Source organism: Mastomys coucha, unplaced genomic scaffold (assembly GCF_008632895.1).
Source record: "Mastomys coucha isolate ucsf_1 unplaced genomic scaffold, UCSF_Mcou_1 pScaffold14, whole genome shotgun sequence".
Lineage (NCBI taxonomy): Eukaryota > Metazoa > Chordata > Mammalia > Rodentia > Muridae > Mastomys > Mastomys coucha.
This window is the reverse complement of record NW_022196896.1, coordinates 127,680,510-127,692,645: the sequence shown is the minus strand read 5'-3', so window position 1 is coordinate 127,692,645 and position 12,136 is coordinate 127,680,510. Positions and strand designations below refer to the sequence as shown.

General features: G+C 43.2%; 1 long non-coding RNA gene across 1 annotated transcript; it reads left to right on the top strand.

The window, feature by feature from the left end:
- The first annotated feature begins 263 nt into the window (after positions 1 to 263).
- On the top strand, positions 264 to 4,111 carry LOC116089343. The gene is made up of 3 exons (XR_004118293.1): positions 264 to 353; positions 3,066 to 3,311; positions 3,943 to 4,111. It is a non-coding gene; the product is annotated as an uncharacterized LOC116089343 (long non-coding RNA).
- Positions 4,112 to 12,136: the final 8,025 nt, after the last annotated feature.

Genomic DNA, 12,136 nt, shown 5'->3' with positions numbered 1-12,136 from the left:
GCTGTCCTGTATAAGACTTGTCTTGATCATAGTGCCTGATCACAGTAGTAAAACCCTAACTAAAACAGTCTTAATGTATGTTTCCTCATAGAACCATGTTAACACTTTGTAATAATTAATTGACAGTGTATGTGTCACATGTCCTACTGTGTTACAATCATTTACTCATGTATCTCAGAGCAACACTACAATGCTCTATGGCTTTGAATGCCATACTCACCCATGTGAACCTTTACATATTTTCTAGTTTTGTTCTCTCTTGGTATTCATTTTACAATCGCATTGTCAACTTCAAAAACAAGCTCAACAAAGTGCTGCTGAGATCTGTTTCAATAATGGAATGGCCTTAATCGGTAGGTAACTGATGCCTTAGGTTACTGACTTCTCCCGCTCTGTAGACTCGTCTCTACCAGTCTTCCCACTCATAAGTCCCACTGCTGGCAGAGCAAAGTTGTGCACTGTTTGTTAACCCGCCCTACATGTTTTATGCCTTTTGATGCTACTCCTAAAGGAACTCAAGACTTTCTTGTTTAGGCCGATCACTCTAGTTCGTGGAAGTGTGATTTAGTTGTACACATTGTTTTTTAATTCAGTGACCTTGCTAAGTTCACTCATTGGTGGTAAATACTTCTTTTTCAGATTCCTATGAATTTTTTAACCAAAGAAATCACACCACGTACAAACAAAAACAGTATTCATTTCTTTCCAACACTGTTTCCTATGTTACTTGTACATAGTATGCCTACCACACTGGCTGAAATGGTGAGTGGGATGCAGAACTGTTGTGACGACTGGAGTCCTGTGTCTGACCTTATGTGAGACCCCTCAACTTTTTATAAATTAACATTAACGTGGAGGTAGCATCTGTACGTGCCCTTCACAAAGCTGAAACATTTATGTGCCCTGTAGTTATTTTTTATTATGATAAGTGGGCAGTAAATTCAGTCAAACGTCCTCATTCCTGTTCAACCATATTTAACATTTCTGGTTCCTTCAATATGTCATATTTATATGTTTCTTCTGTTTTTTCTTTATCCTGAAAAGCTTCCTGCATGTAATTCTGGAAGATAGATTAGTATAATTATAGAAATTCTATCATGTTTTTTGTTTTACTATAGCTTCATAGCATTCATCTATTTCCTAGAAGAACTGATGTGAGGTTAGAATAATTTCTTAAAGCATATGAAAGAATTCTACAATCACATGACCTAGACTTTCTGTATAGACAAACTTGTGGGTTTTGTGATTGGATAAGTATTTCTTTGCTTTTGAGTTGGAGAAGTTGTTGGTATGAACTTGTTCATGGTCCCTTATTATCTTATTACTGTTTATAGAATCTGCCATATTGCTCTTTCACTGTCCTGGTATTGTTCATTTGTGTTTTATCTCTAACAAAGCAGAGAAAACAAGCTTCTACAAACTGAAGGTTATCAGCCAATAACCTCCTGATGCCAAAATAGTATAATAATAATAATAATAATAATAATAATAATAATAATAATAATAAAGAAAAATAAGGAAATCATAATCTCTCAAGTGCATGGTCTACAAATTCATCTAACCCATATTCAGAAAGCAAAATCAGCCAATTGAAATGCAGGAGATTCAACTTAGATGTTGGTATTACAACGACAAATTTAAATTCTGAGGTGGGGGAAAGTGGTCACAATGAGTTAACAGATGGGGAATCTCAGTGGAGAAGTGGAAACTAAGTAAAAAATAGAAATTCTAGAGCTGAAAAGTACAATATCTGAAATAGAAAATTCACTGAATACGGGCTTAGGAGCAAATTCGTGTTGGCAGAAGGAAGTGACAAAGGACGATATATATATCGGGAGAAATTATCCAATCTGAAGAACAGGAAGAAAAGAGGCTCAGGGAGGTGGCAAGTGGTTTCACTGGCTGGGCTACCATGGCAAGTCATCTAATGCATGTGCACTTAGGATCCAAAGACAAGAAAAGAACAGGAGAGAGGAACATGGCACCACAGCCAACTCCCATGACTTGAAGACATTTAAATTCCCAGCCCTTTCTTGCCAGCGTCGGCTGTGCTGAAGAACTGCTTTAATCTCTTCAGTCCTCCAATTCTTGCTTTCACTGGGCTCTTTATCTTTTCTCCACACATGGACAGAATTTAGCCGAAGATTTGCAGAATGGGCTTGTGGATTCTGAGGGGTCTCTTTACCTTCCAGGGTTTTATCTCCCTTAGTTTGCAGTATCCTGAGTAGCCTAGAACTCCCATTCTGTCGACCTTCAGTTCTGTAAGGTCATAGCTCTCTGCTCTGTATCACACTGCAGTTTGGGGAAGGCTCAGGAAGGCTTTGCCAAAAGGCAGAGCTCATGCAAATGTGCTGCTGCAGCTGCAGCTGCTCCCTCTGCCTTGTCTCTGTCCCTCTATCTATCTCTGTCTCTCTATCTGTGTGTGTGTGTGTGTGTGTGTGTGTGTGTTTCTCTGTCTGTCTGTCTCTTTCCCTCACTCCTCTCTCCTCTTTCCTCCCTCTCTGTTGTTGATGATATATACACACATGATGATATATACACATGGAATCAAGAGATGAATTTCAAATATCTTCCTAGATTGTTTTATATATATACATATATATATACATACATACATATGTGTATATGTACATACATATATGTATATGTACATTATACATATATATGAGTGTGTCCCAACATGTATGCCTGAGAAAGTCAGAAGACAGTGTAGGATATCCTAGAACTGAAATTACCGATGGTTGTGAGCCACCATGCAGGTGCTAGGAACCAAACCCAGGTTCTCTGCAAGAGTAGTAAGTGTTCTTAACCACTGAGCCATCTCTCCAGCCCTTCCACCTTATTTTTGGGGGACAGGACCTCTCAGTCAGCTAGGAGCGCACTGTTTCAGCTGACTCACCAACAAGCTCTAGGCACCGGCCTTTCTCCACTCCTCTGAGCACTGAAGTTCCAGATTGGTCCCACGCCTGGTGAGCATTATGTTGACCAAGCCAACCAGCCCTGTGGTGCCTTTCTTTAAATGGCTGAATCCCTGGCACTAACTTCCAACTTTCTTTTGATTTCAGGGGTCTCTCATCATTAGGAATGATGCTTATGTGTGTTAGTCTGGTGTAAGATCACTACCAAGATATTCCTGAGGTGTTATTCCAAAGAGGCCAGATTTTTCACTGGCACATGTACTGTGGTCAGGTGTAAGGCAAAATCACATTGCCTCCTGATGCCAAGTTCCCTTTCTTCCTAAATAATGGAAGCCCGCTTTGATGTGAAGCAACTTTGGATATGGCTTCTTATGGCAACGCAAGTTCTAGCTGGTGAGTAAGGAGTATAAATCTTTGAGAGTTTCGGTGGTCTCCTTTAAAGTTCCCACGCGGCAGAAGGAAGGTCTTTGCTCTCTTTCCTCCCATATTCCATCACATAGTGATTAGAATTCCACATCCATCTTTGATCATGAACCAAATGCAAAAAGATGGAGCAGAAACTTAAAAGTTGGGTGAGTCTCTCTCTCTATGTTCACTAGTGCATGGGGTGTACCTGACTGTCCTATTGTTGGTGGTAGTTAATGCTAATTCTGATGTAACAAAAGGAGGCCCCACACGAATCACCAATAAATACACGTATAACCCTCCAATAGGACTCCTTCCAAAGAATAAGTAGGTGAGGCTGAAGACTCATATAATGAAGACAAGGAGACCCCAGTGCAGGCCTTCCTCTTCCAGTCTGTTTCTGGGGCTGCAGTTTTATCAGCTGCGATGTTAAGGAAAACAGCCTTCTATCCTCTCCCTAATATCCCTTCCCTCTTTCAGTAGACCTCTCCGCACTATAGATAATAGTCTTTGCTAATTCTAAGGATCAAATGGAGACTCTATGTCTGTATGTAATTTGTTTAATGCAGTCACGAGTCTTTGCTAACAAACAAATCTCCCCTTCTCCCTTGTTTTCTAGGAACATTATACAAAAGCGTACATTTTCCTAGACTTCATAGATCTTAGTCCGTTCACAAAGAGGAATGGAAACACAAGGAATAAATTTTTAGGGTTCTGCTCTCAAATATTCCCCTAATTTTTAAGAGGCTGGAGCCAGTCACGGATACAAGTAAAACACATTTTTCCCCCAATGCTGAGTCTGAGACTGTGAATTGAGACAGGGAAATGGTTTTCTTTTCTAGATGACTATTTTTCAAACTAGAAATATGTTTTGCATCAATGATGTGTTAAGGTCAAGTCAAGGAAAGAGACAATATGTCCCATGTCACGGAGACCGGGATAATGAGAGTGTTCTCTGGGAGCTGGCGCGAGGCTGTTCATTTCACCGGCGAAAGGTTACAGCAGACAGATTGCTTCTCATTTGATGTCTTAAATTAAACCGCTGACATGGCCTGCCTCAAAGTAAGAAGCTTGTGTTTTCGCCAAACAGACCCTAAAGAAAAATCCCTATTTGAGAGAGTTGGTTTCTCGAGCTGCAGCCTTTGAGGATTTTCTGTTTTCGAGTCTTGCTTAGGAATTCAAACAGGTTTTCAACTGCTGGGCAGCTCCTAATGTGATCATGAAGGGGGCCTGGTGGACCCGAGGCTTGGCAGTTTGTTAAAGTGCAGTGTAGGATTGAAGCAAGATAAATGTTGTCTAAGTAAGATTCGGAAACAGTCACATACAAGATGCACACGTGTTCAAACAGGAAATTGCTGCTGCGGCTGCAAAGAATCCACCTATTTGAGATGTATTTTAGTTATCCCCTCTGCTCTAATCCTGGCTTGCCCTCCGAAGACCATTTCATCTGCCTCTAAAACTCAGAGCTCAAACGTGATGGTGAGTGCCCGGCTGACCAGTGACACTAATATTTCAGCATGGCAGGGGCTGGCCCAGGCACCGATGTGCAGCTACGCCGGATCCCCAGATGGTTGAGGAGTCCTAGCCCACAGATCTTAAAGAAATGTAATGGTCATATGCCAGACACAAGATGGAGGCTGGGAACACAGCAGTAAACATTTCAGGCAAGGCCTGCTTACAGGGCACTTTCGTTGAGATGGCGAAGGGAGGGCATATAATAAATAAGCGGACAGCTGGGAACATTTCTGGTAGTGTTAAGGATTAGGCCAGAGAATCAGAGAACAAAGGCGTGGAGTGAGGGACACTACTATAAATAGTGAGCAAGGGAAACCAGTCAGAGAGGGAAAATTGATACAAAGAGAAACAAAGTACAAAGTATTAATAAAAAGAGATACAAAGGAAACAAAGTACAAACTAGTGGGTAAAGGGTCAGAAAACCTACCTTCTGGCCCCTGATCTCCCGTTCTTTGTATATCAGGAACTACCGATGCTTCATGTCCTCATCCTTCAACTAGGACTAAAAAGACTCATTGATGATGGGGGAGAATTCTGTGTGATATGTGTGTGTGCAGGTAGTGCTGGAAGCCCCCAGCGCCAGGCTGTAGGCTCCTTGACCTTTCCCTCAGACTCACAGGGGGGGATGTCCAAGGACAATATGATTTAGAGACACAAAGGGAGGTATTAAGAGTTGGGTTTCGCATCCTTAATCTACAGCTTTCCTGAGCACCAGACACAAACTTGGCTTCGGTGCTCAGATCCGAGTCTCTACCCCACATGGGTCTTTCCCTTAAACTGATCAACCTGGGCAACTTCCCCAGGATGCCATTTCACATTCTCCGGGTGACCCGGCCTTACAGCCACTGCCTCTAACATCTCTATGCCATCTTATTTTAGGCTATGGTTCTTCCCCAGGCTGACCCTCCCAATTTGGTAACTCTTATCTGCTCTGCACATGGTCTTCATCTACTTCTGACAATTCACTTTAGGCCCTACGATGTACACAATGAGTGTCACCTTTTTGACACCTGAAGCTTCGATTTGAGACTTCTTGTACAACTGTCAGAGTGTTTGGGCCCTCTGTCCTGAATACTAGGTCTGGAGGTAGGGGTGTCCCACCCATGTGATGTGTTCTGAAAGAGACCCCACGCACGCCCAGACTGCATTTCAGGTCATGCCTTCTTATTCCTCAGTCACAACAAATTGTCTCTGGTTAAGTTGAGAAATGTCTGTATTTGGTGTTTCTGTAATTTTATTTTGTGTTTCAGTTGAGTAAGTGTTGCTGAATATCTGTAGAATGTGTGATAATTTTTGTAAAAAAAAAAAAAAACTCAATAAAAGAAACATTACCATAGAAAAATATTTCATGTTGTGTAAAACACTTGGCTGAGAAAATGTTTTAATGTATTATATCAAAATTTCACAGAGTCTTAACAGTTTTGAATACAGGAAAGAGCTCCGTTTGGCACTGAAAGAGCCCCAACTAAGCATCGCTAGGATGGGAGAAGGGCACGAGGTGGGGGTAGGGAAACTGGATCAGAAAAGCAGTTGACTTTCGGAAGCTTGGCTTCCACGGAACCAGCACCAGTCCACCCGCCTCCGTACTCTGTAATGCTCATTCTTCCTGGCTCCTTGGAAAACAACATTGATCAGAAATACACCTAACCTGCCTTGCAGTGGCTTCCAGGCTAGGGAAGGACTGGGTATGAACATCAAATTATCTGGTCCTCTAAATGAGGGCTGGTGCTTGTGGGCCACTGTGCAGGATGGCAAGAATAAAGTGAAAACAGATGGGAACTCTGCCCTCAGCTCTGGCGGGGGTGAGAAAGCCTGTACACAAGGAGCCATGAAATAACATCCCACATGGTGAGTGCCACCTTTTGATGTTCATGATTTTATATACAGCATCTTACCACACTCCACAGCCCTGTGTCATGGACTCATGTAAGGTGTTGGCGATGCAAAGGCCAGACCTGCCATCTGTTGCTCACGCTGCCAACTGTACTGACCTGCTTGTCTCAGCCCTAGCTCTGCCCTTCCCCTCTCCCCTCCCTCTCCAGCCAGCCTTACAGGCCACTCCCATAGTAAATGCTCAACTAACAATTTTCACAGGGAATGAGCTGGATGCATCTTAGGCTGGGGTCCCTCTCCGATTCACACTTAAATAACCTCCTAACCTTAATCACAACTTGAGCCGCCTCTAAACTGCACTATAGAAAGAAATTTAAATGGCATTCCCTCTATAAAAATGGGCACATTTCTCTGTATTAAACTACATCTAAAAATCTCAAGCCTTCCTCTTAGGTGCTACAAACCGGCCAAATCCAGACGACAGACCACAGATGTCAGACACACTCTGAGAAAACATTTGCTTATGAAAGCTGGAGACATCAGCCACCAAACCAAATTCACTTGCAACTTTTTTTTCTTTTTTCTTTTTCTTTCTTTTTTTTTTTTTTTTTTTTTTTTTTTTTTTTTTTTTGCTTTTGTTGATCTTTCCCTTTTACCCGACTGTCACTGGAGACACTGAGTTGTCAGTCTCTGAGAGCCACTGATCCATGCTGAGACAGAGTTTGTGGCTTGTGGACCATGACTACCTTTCAGTTCACACTGGTCCTACGGCATAGAAAGGAGCGTTACAATAAACTCTGGACTCAGATCGCTGGGGAGAGAAGGAAACAGACCAGGTAAGCCCTGTTCTGAAAGGCTGACTGATGATCCCCTGACCTATATAAATGCAACTACCATCGAGGCAACCCTGGGAGAAGTATCACGGGGAACCGAGGGTATTATTAGAGTCTTCATATGCTCTGAAGGAGGCTTCAAGAGAACTGTTCTGGAATTTAAAAGCACTGGTTTTTGTTCTTTTTTTTTTTTTTTGCATAAAAATAACCTAACATTGGAGTAAAAGAAATAGGAAGTATATCAATTTTTAATAAATACAAGCCACAAAATAAATTTAATAAATTATAAATGATAAAATTATTGAAAAATTAAATATTAAACATTTGCACATAAAAATGTAGAACATTTATTAATTAGTGCCTTTTTTGGAGTAATCCTTGCATTTTTCAGTGGCCTTGGCTTTTTCTAACAGGCAGCGTTGTGGACGCTGGATCTGTGTGGTTAGTCACACAAAGGGGGACATAGTCTTGGCCACCTCTGCAGAGTGGTCAGGACAGAGCAGGTCTAATCTGGCTTTGGGAGAGGGACTAGAGAGAGATCACAGGGCCAGTGGTGAGACTCTGGCTTGCATACATGCAGAAAGGGTGAAAAATTCCACCTTTTCTGTTTGGATCTCCAAATGTGAGAAAGAGAAGCCGTGCTTTGACACATTGTTTTGCAGGAATGTAGAAAATCCAAGCAGAGATGGCTGGCGGTTTTCAAGGAAACGTTTGGCAAATTCTAAAGCCAGGTACTCTTATTCTGGGATTTGGCTTGGATAACACTGGTGCTAAGAACAATGGGGGGAACAGCTGAAGAGAAATCAAAAGTCTGTGCTCCTCCTTAAATTGTTGCGGGACCTTCTCCCTTCACTTCAAAATGAGCATGATTATCCCTGCGCCCTCCTACCATTTTCCCCACACCCTACAGCATACAGCAGGGAAACATATGGCTTCGTTTATGCCTTGGGTTGCAGCATCACTTCAGGCTACACGTGAAGCCACTGTGGCTCCATGAGGCCTCTTAGGTTGTCTGATGAGAGGCTGGTGCTGCCTGTCAGTGTGTTGATTCCCTGCTGAGGGGAGCATGTGGACCAGTTCTCAGGCTGACTGCAGTCAGCCGAGCCCCCAGCTGATGCTGTCACGATAGCAGCCGTGGTCTCAGCTGAGGAACCTGTGTCACCCACCACCAGCCATCCCTTTCAGGGAAGTCGAACAAGACACTCCTAGCCAACATCCATTCTACAGCACCCACAAAGCAGGGCCTAGCTGTGTTGCTGGCCAGCTTCCCATGACCGATGCTTTCTTGCCCTCCTTTGTTTTAATCTCTAAGAAATATTGGTTACTGATTGCTTCTGGCTTCCGAAGAGGCAGCCTGGTGACAGCTGGTTCTGAGAAGACTGGGAGAGCAGGTGCTGGTGAGAAGTCGCACCTGGGAAGCTGAATCACTTGCTTTCTGGCCGGCAATTAGCACCTGTTTTCTGGTGACAGGTAGAACACAAATAACCTCCACACCACGTGGCTCTATTGTTAAAACTTTTCATCACCTGTGAATTGGAATGGTAGCTTGGTACAAGGGGGAAAAACCAGTAAAATAAACTGGAGGGCACCTTAAACCCATGAAGATGTAGAAACTGGGACTAGAAGGTTTATTGCTAAGTGTCACAGATGGTCTACACCAAGAACATAAATAGCTAATTGGAGTCACCGGCAAACGAAAGCAAGAAATGAAAAACGTGCAGCTCCCCAAATGATCTTCTCATTGTTAACTAGACAGCACAGAAATCCAAGGGCCAAGCTCAAGATTTTAAATCAGAATAGCAAGAATTGCCAAGAAGGGGGCTGCTAACTCAAGGTCAGGTTCCTGGATAGGAAAAATTGCACATGAACTCTAAGTTTGTTTGTTGGTTTGCTTGTTTTGAAATTCTTCCTGGGAGAAGCCTTCACAAACTAGTGAGGTTTTGAAGCAAAACCTATTATCATTGGAGAATTATGGTTTCTCTAAAATACAACTCTTGGCGTGCCAGCTTGGTGTCATTAGAGACAAAATATGTGGCATATGAAGGTGAGTAAAATCTAGACTCAGTATTGGAGAATAGTAGCCTGGCTCGAATCAGCTGTGCGCTCCCACATCACCTGCTCCCCCCAGAGACTCCCAGAAGGCGATGCAATTAGTTCCCACTTCTATCTAAGGAAGAAAGGCCCACAGGAATCCTGAGATGGTCATTCTGTGGACACATACAGAGGGGGGAGGGGGACAGGTCACTCCCTTGTCAGCTTTATTATGAGCCACCCGGCTGCAGAGGACTGCTTTACATGACATCACTATAAATGAGAGTCATTGTACTCCAGCTGTTCAACCACGTGGCTTGGGCTGAGCACAGAGCATTTCACTCTTATTTTGTTTCAGATCCCAGGACAAGGGATTGAGGTGCGTCTCTTACATATTAAAGCAGACCTGGCCTCCAGGTTCTCTCAGAATCCCTCAGTCCCTACCTGGCATACCCTGCCACCAACCATGAACATTTCTGCCCACGGGCTGGCTGCCCTTCTCCCAGAGGCTCTTTCCTATAGAATCTAGACATTTTGGTCTCCCTGCCCTCCTCTTCTCTCTCTTTTCTTCTCTCCCTGTGCACAGTCCCTCTTTCTGTTCCCCCTCTTCTCTCTCTCTCTCTCCCCTTGGAAACTTCCCTGGCCTTTTTCCCCGGGGCCAGTGAACTTGACTGAGATCAGCTTCCCAATAAACCTGAATTTAGTATAATCTAATCTGGCTTGAATTGGCTCATTCCACTGGTAGAGAAATAACTTATCAATTCTCTGTTCTAACTATCGCTAGGCCTAGGCCTGGAAGCTTCTAGCATTTTTACAATCTAATTTTTCAAGCTGACTGATTCAATCCAGTCTCTCTCAGCTTCTGCCTGACCTCATATGTCCTAATCTTCTCTTCTGGCTCCTTCTCATTCTCTCACTCCTGTTTTTACCAGTGTCTAGCTGTAACCTGTCTCTGTAAAACTGTGCCAATGTTATACACACACACACACACACACACACACACACACACACACACACACACACACACACACACTCTTTTTAAAGATTTATCTTCAGACACACCAGAAGAAGGCATCAGATTCTATTACAGATGGTTGTGAGCCACCATGTGGTTGCTGGGAATTGAACTCATGACCTCTGGAAGAGCAGTCAGTGCTCTTAACCACTGAGCCATCTCTCCAGCCCTCTCTTGCTGCTCTTATCTAGGCCCTCCTGGGCTGTTCTTGTGTGAGTTGCATGTATCCTATCTCTGACTTCTGTCAAATCTCTGTCTGATTCGTCACTTTGTCTGCCCCTCAATTAGACATCAAATTTAAACTTGGCTCCTTCCTTCTACAAACTAACTTTGCCTTCATTGTTAGGAATTAAAGGTATATACTAAGAGCATGTCTGTATTCCAGCCAGATCATAATGCAATCCAGGGTGTGTCTTCCTTCCAGCTGGATCATAGCTTTGGATTTGATGCCTTGCCAGAGCAGCCATATCATGAGATTAAAATTCCTCTACACTTCACACTCTTTGCAGGGCAGTTCCCACTTGGTGACTAGGTGGGAACACAGGGATCATGACAACACCCCACTGAATACTCTGATACCCAATATTTACCCCATAGCACCCTCTGGGTTGGCTAACATTAGGTGGGTTTGTATCATAGCTAAACTTCTAGCTCTGTGTACTTCTCTCTTTCCATCTTATTTGGGGCAATATTTCTTCTTCTTTTTTTCCCTCTTTTTTAATGATTATTTTTGAATTCTTTTGTGCCCCGTGTGTGTGTGTGTGTGTGTGTGTGTGTGTGTGTGTGTGTGTGTGTAGTGCCTATATTCATGCTTGTTTGTATGTGCATGTATATGCAAATGAACATGTAAACAAACATAATGTATGTGAAGGTCCAAGGTTGATGCTCAAAGTCTTCCTCAATGGCTCTTCTACTTTAGGATTTCTCATTCAACCCCAGGACTTGTTCATACAGTCTGTCTCAATGACCAGCTTGTTCCATGGATTCCCCTGTCTCTACCTCAGAGGCTAGGATTATGGGTGGGCCACCATATCAGCCTGGCTCGTATGTGGGTTCTGAATATCTGAACTCCCCTCTCCTTGTTTGCACAGCACACACTGCCGAGTCTACTCCTATGCCCTTCTTTGAAGCATATTTTACAAGACTAAAATCAACCTAAGTTCCTACTTCTAGATAACACATTCCATTTGAGGCTCTGAATCAACCACTGGCCCCAGAAGAAGTTATCTAGGAATGGTTATGCAAGTTGTTTTCCAGTCCTCATGATGAATACCTTGGGAGTCAACCTACAAGGAATGGACAGTTCTGTATCCGTCTTTGGTAGAGCTGCTCAAAGAAACTCCACCCTGGCACCCTGACAGAGTGCAGGATTTGAGAGAAGCTAACTAGGCTCAAAGAATCTTTCTAGATCCCAGAGGGCTAAGCAACAACCAGGATTGGTACCTTGGTGGCAAATTATTGGAGCACACAGGACAGACACAATCATAGGCCACAGGTTTGATGGACAGAGTATGCTCCACAGATAATGTGGTAACTGAAATGGAAACCTAAGGGTTCTAGGGAGGTGGCTTGTAAGAGAACAACGA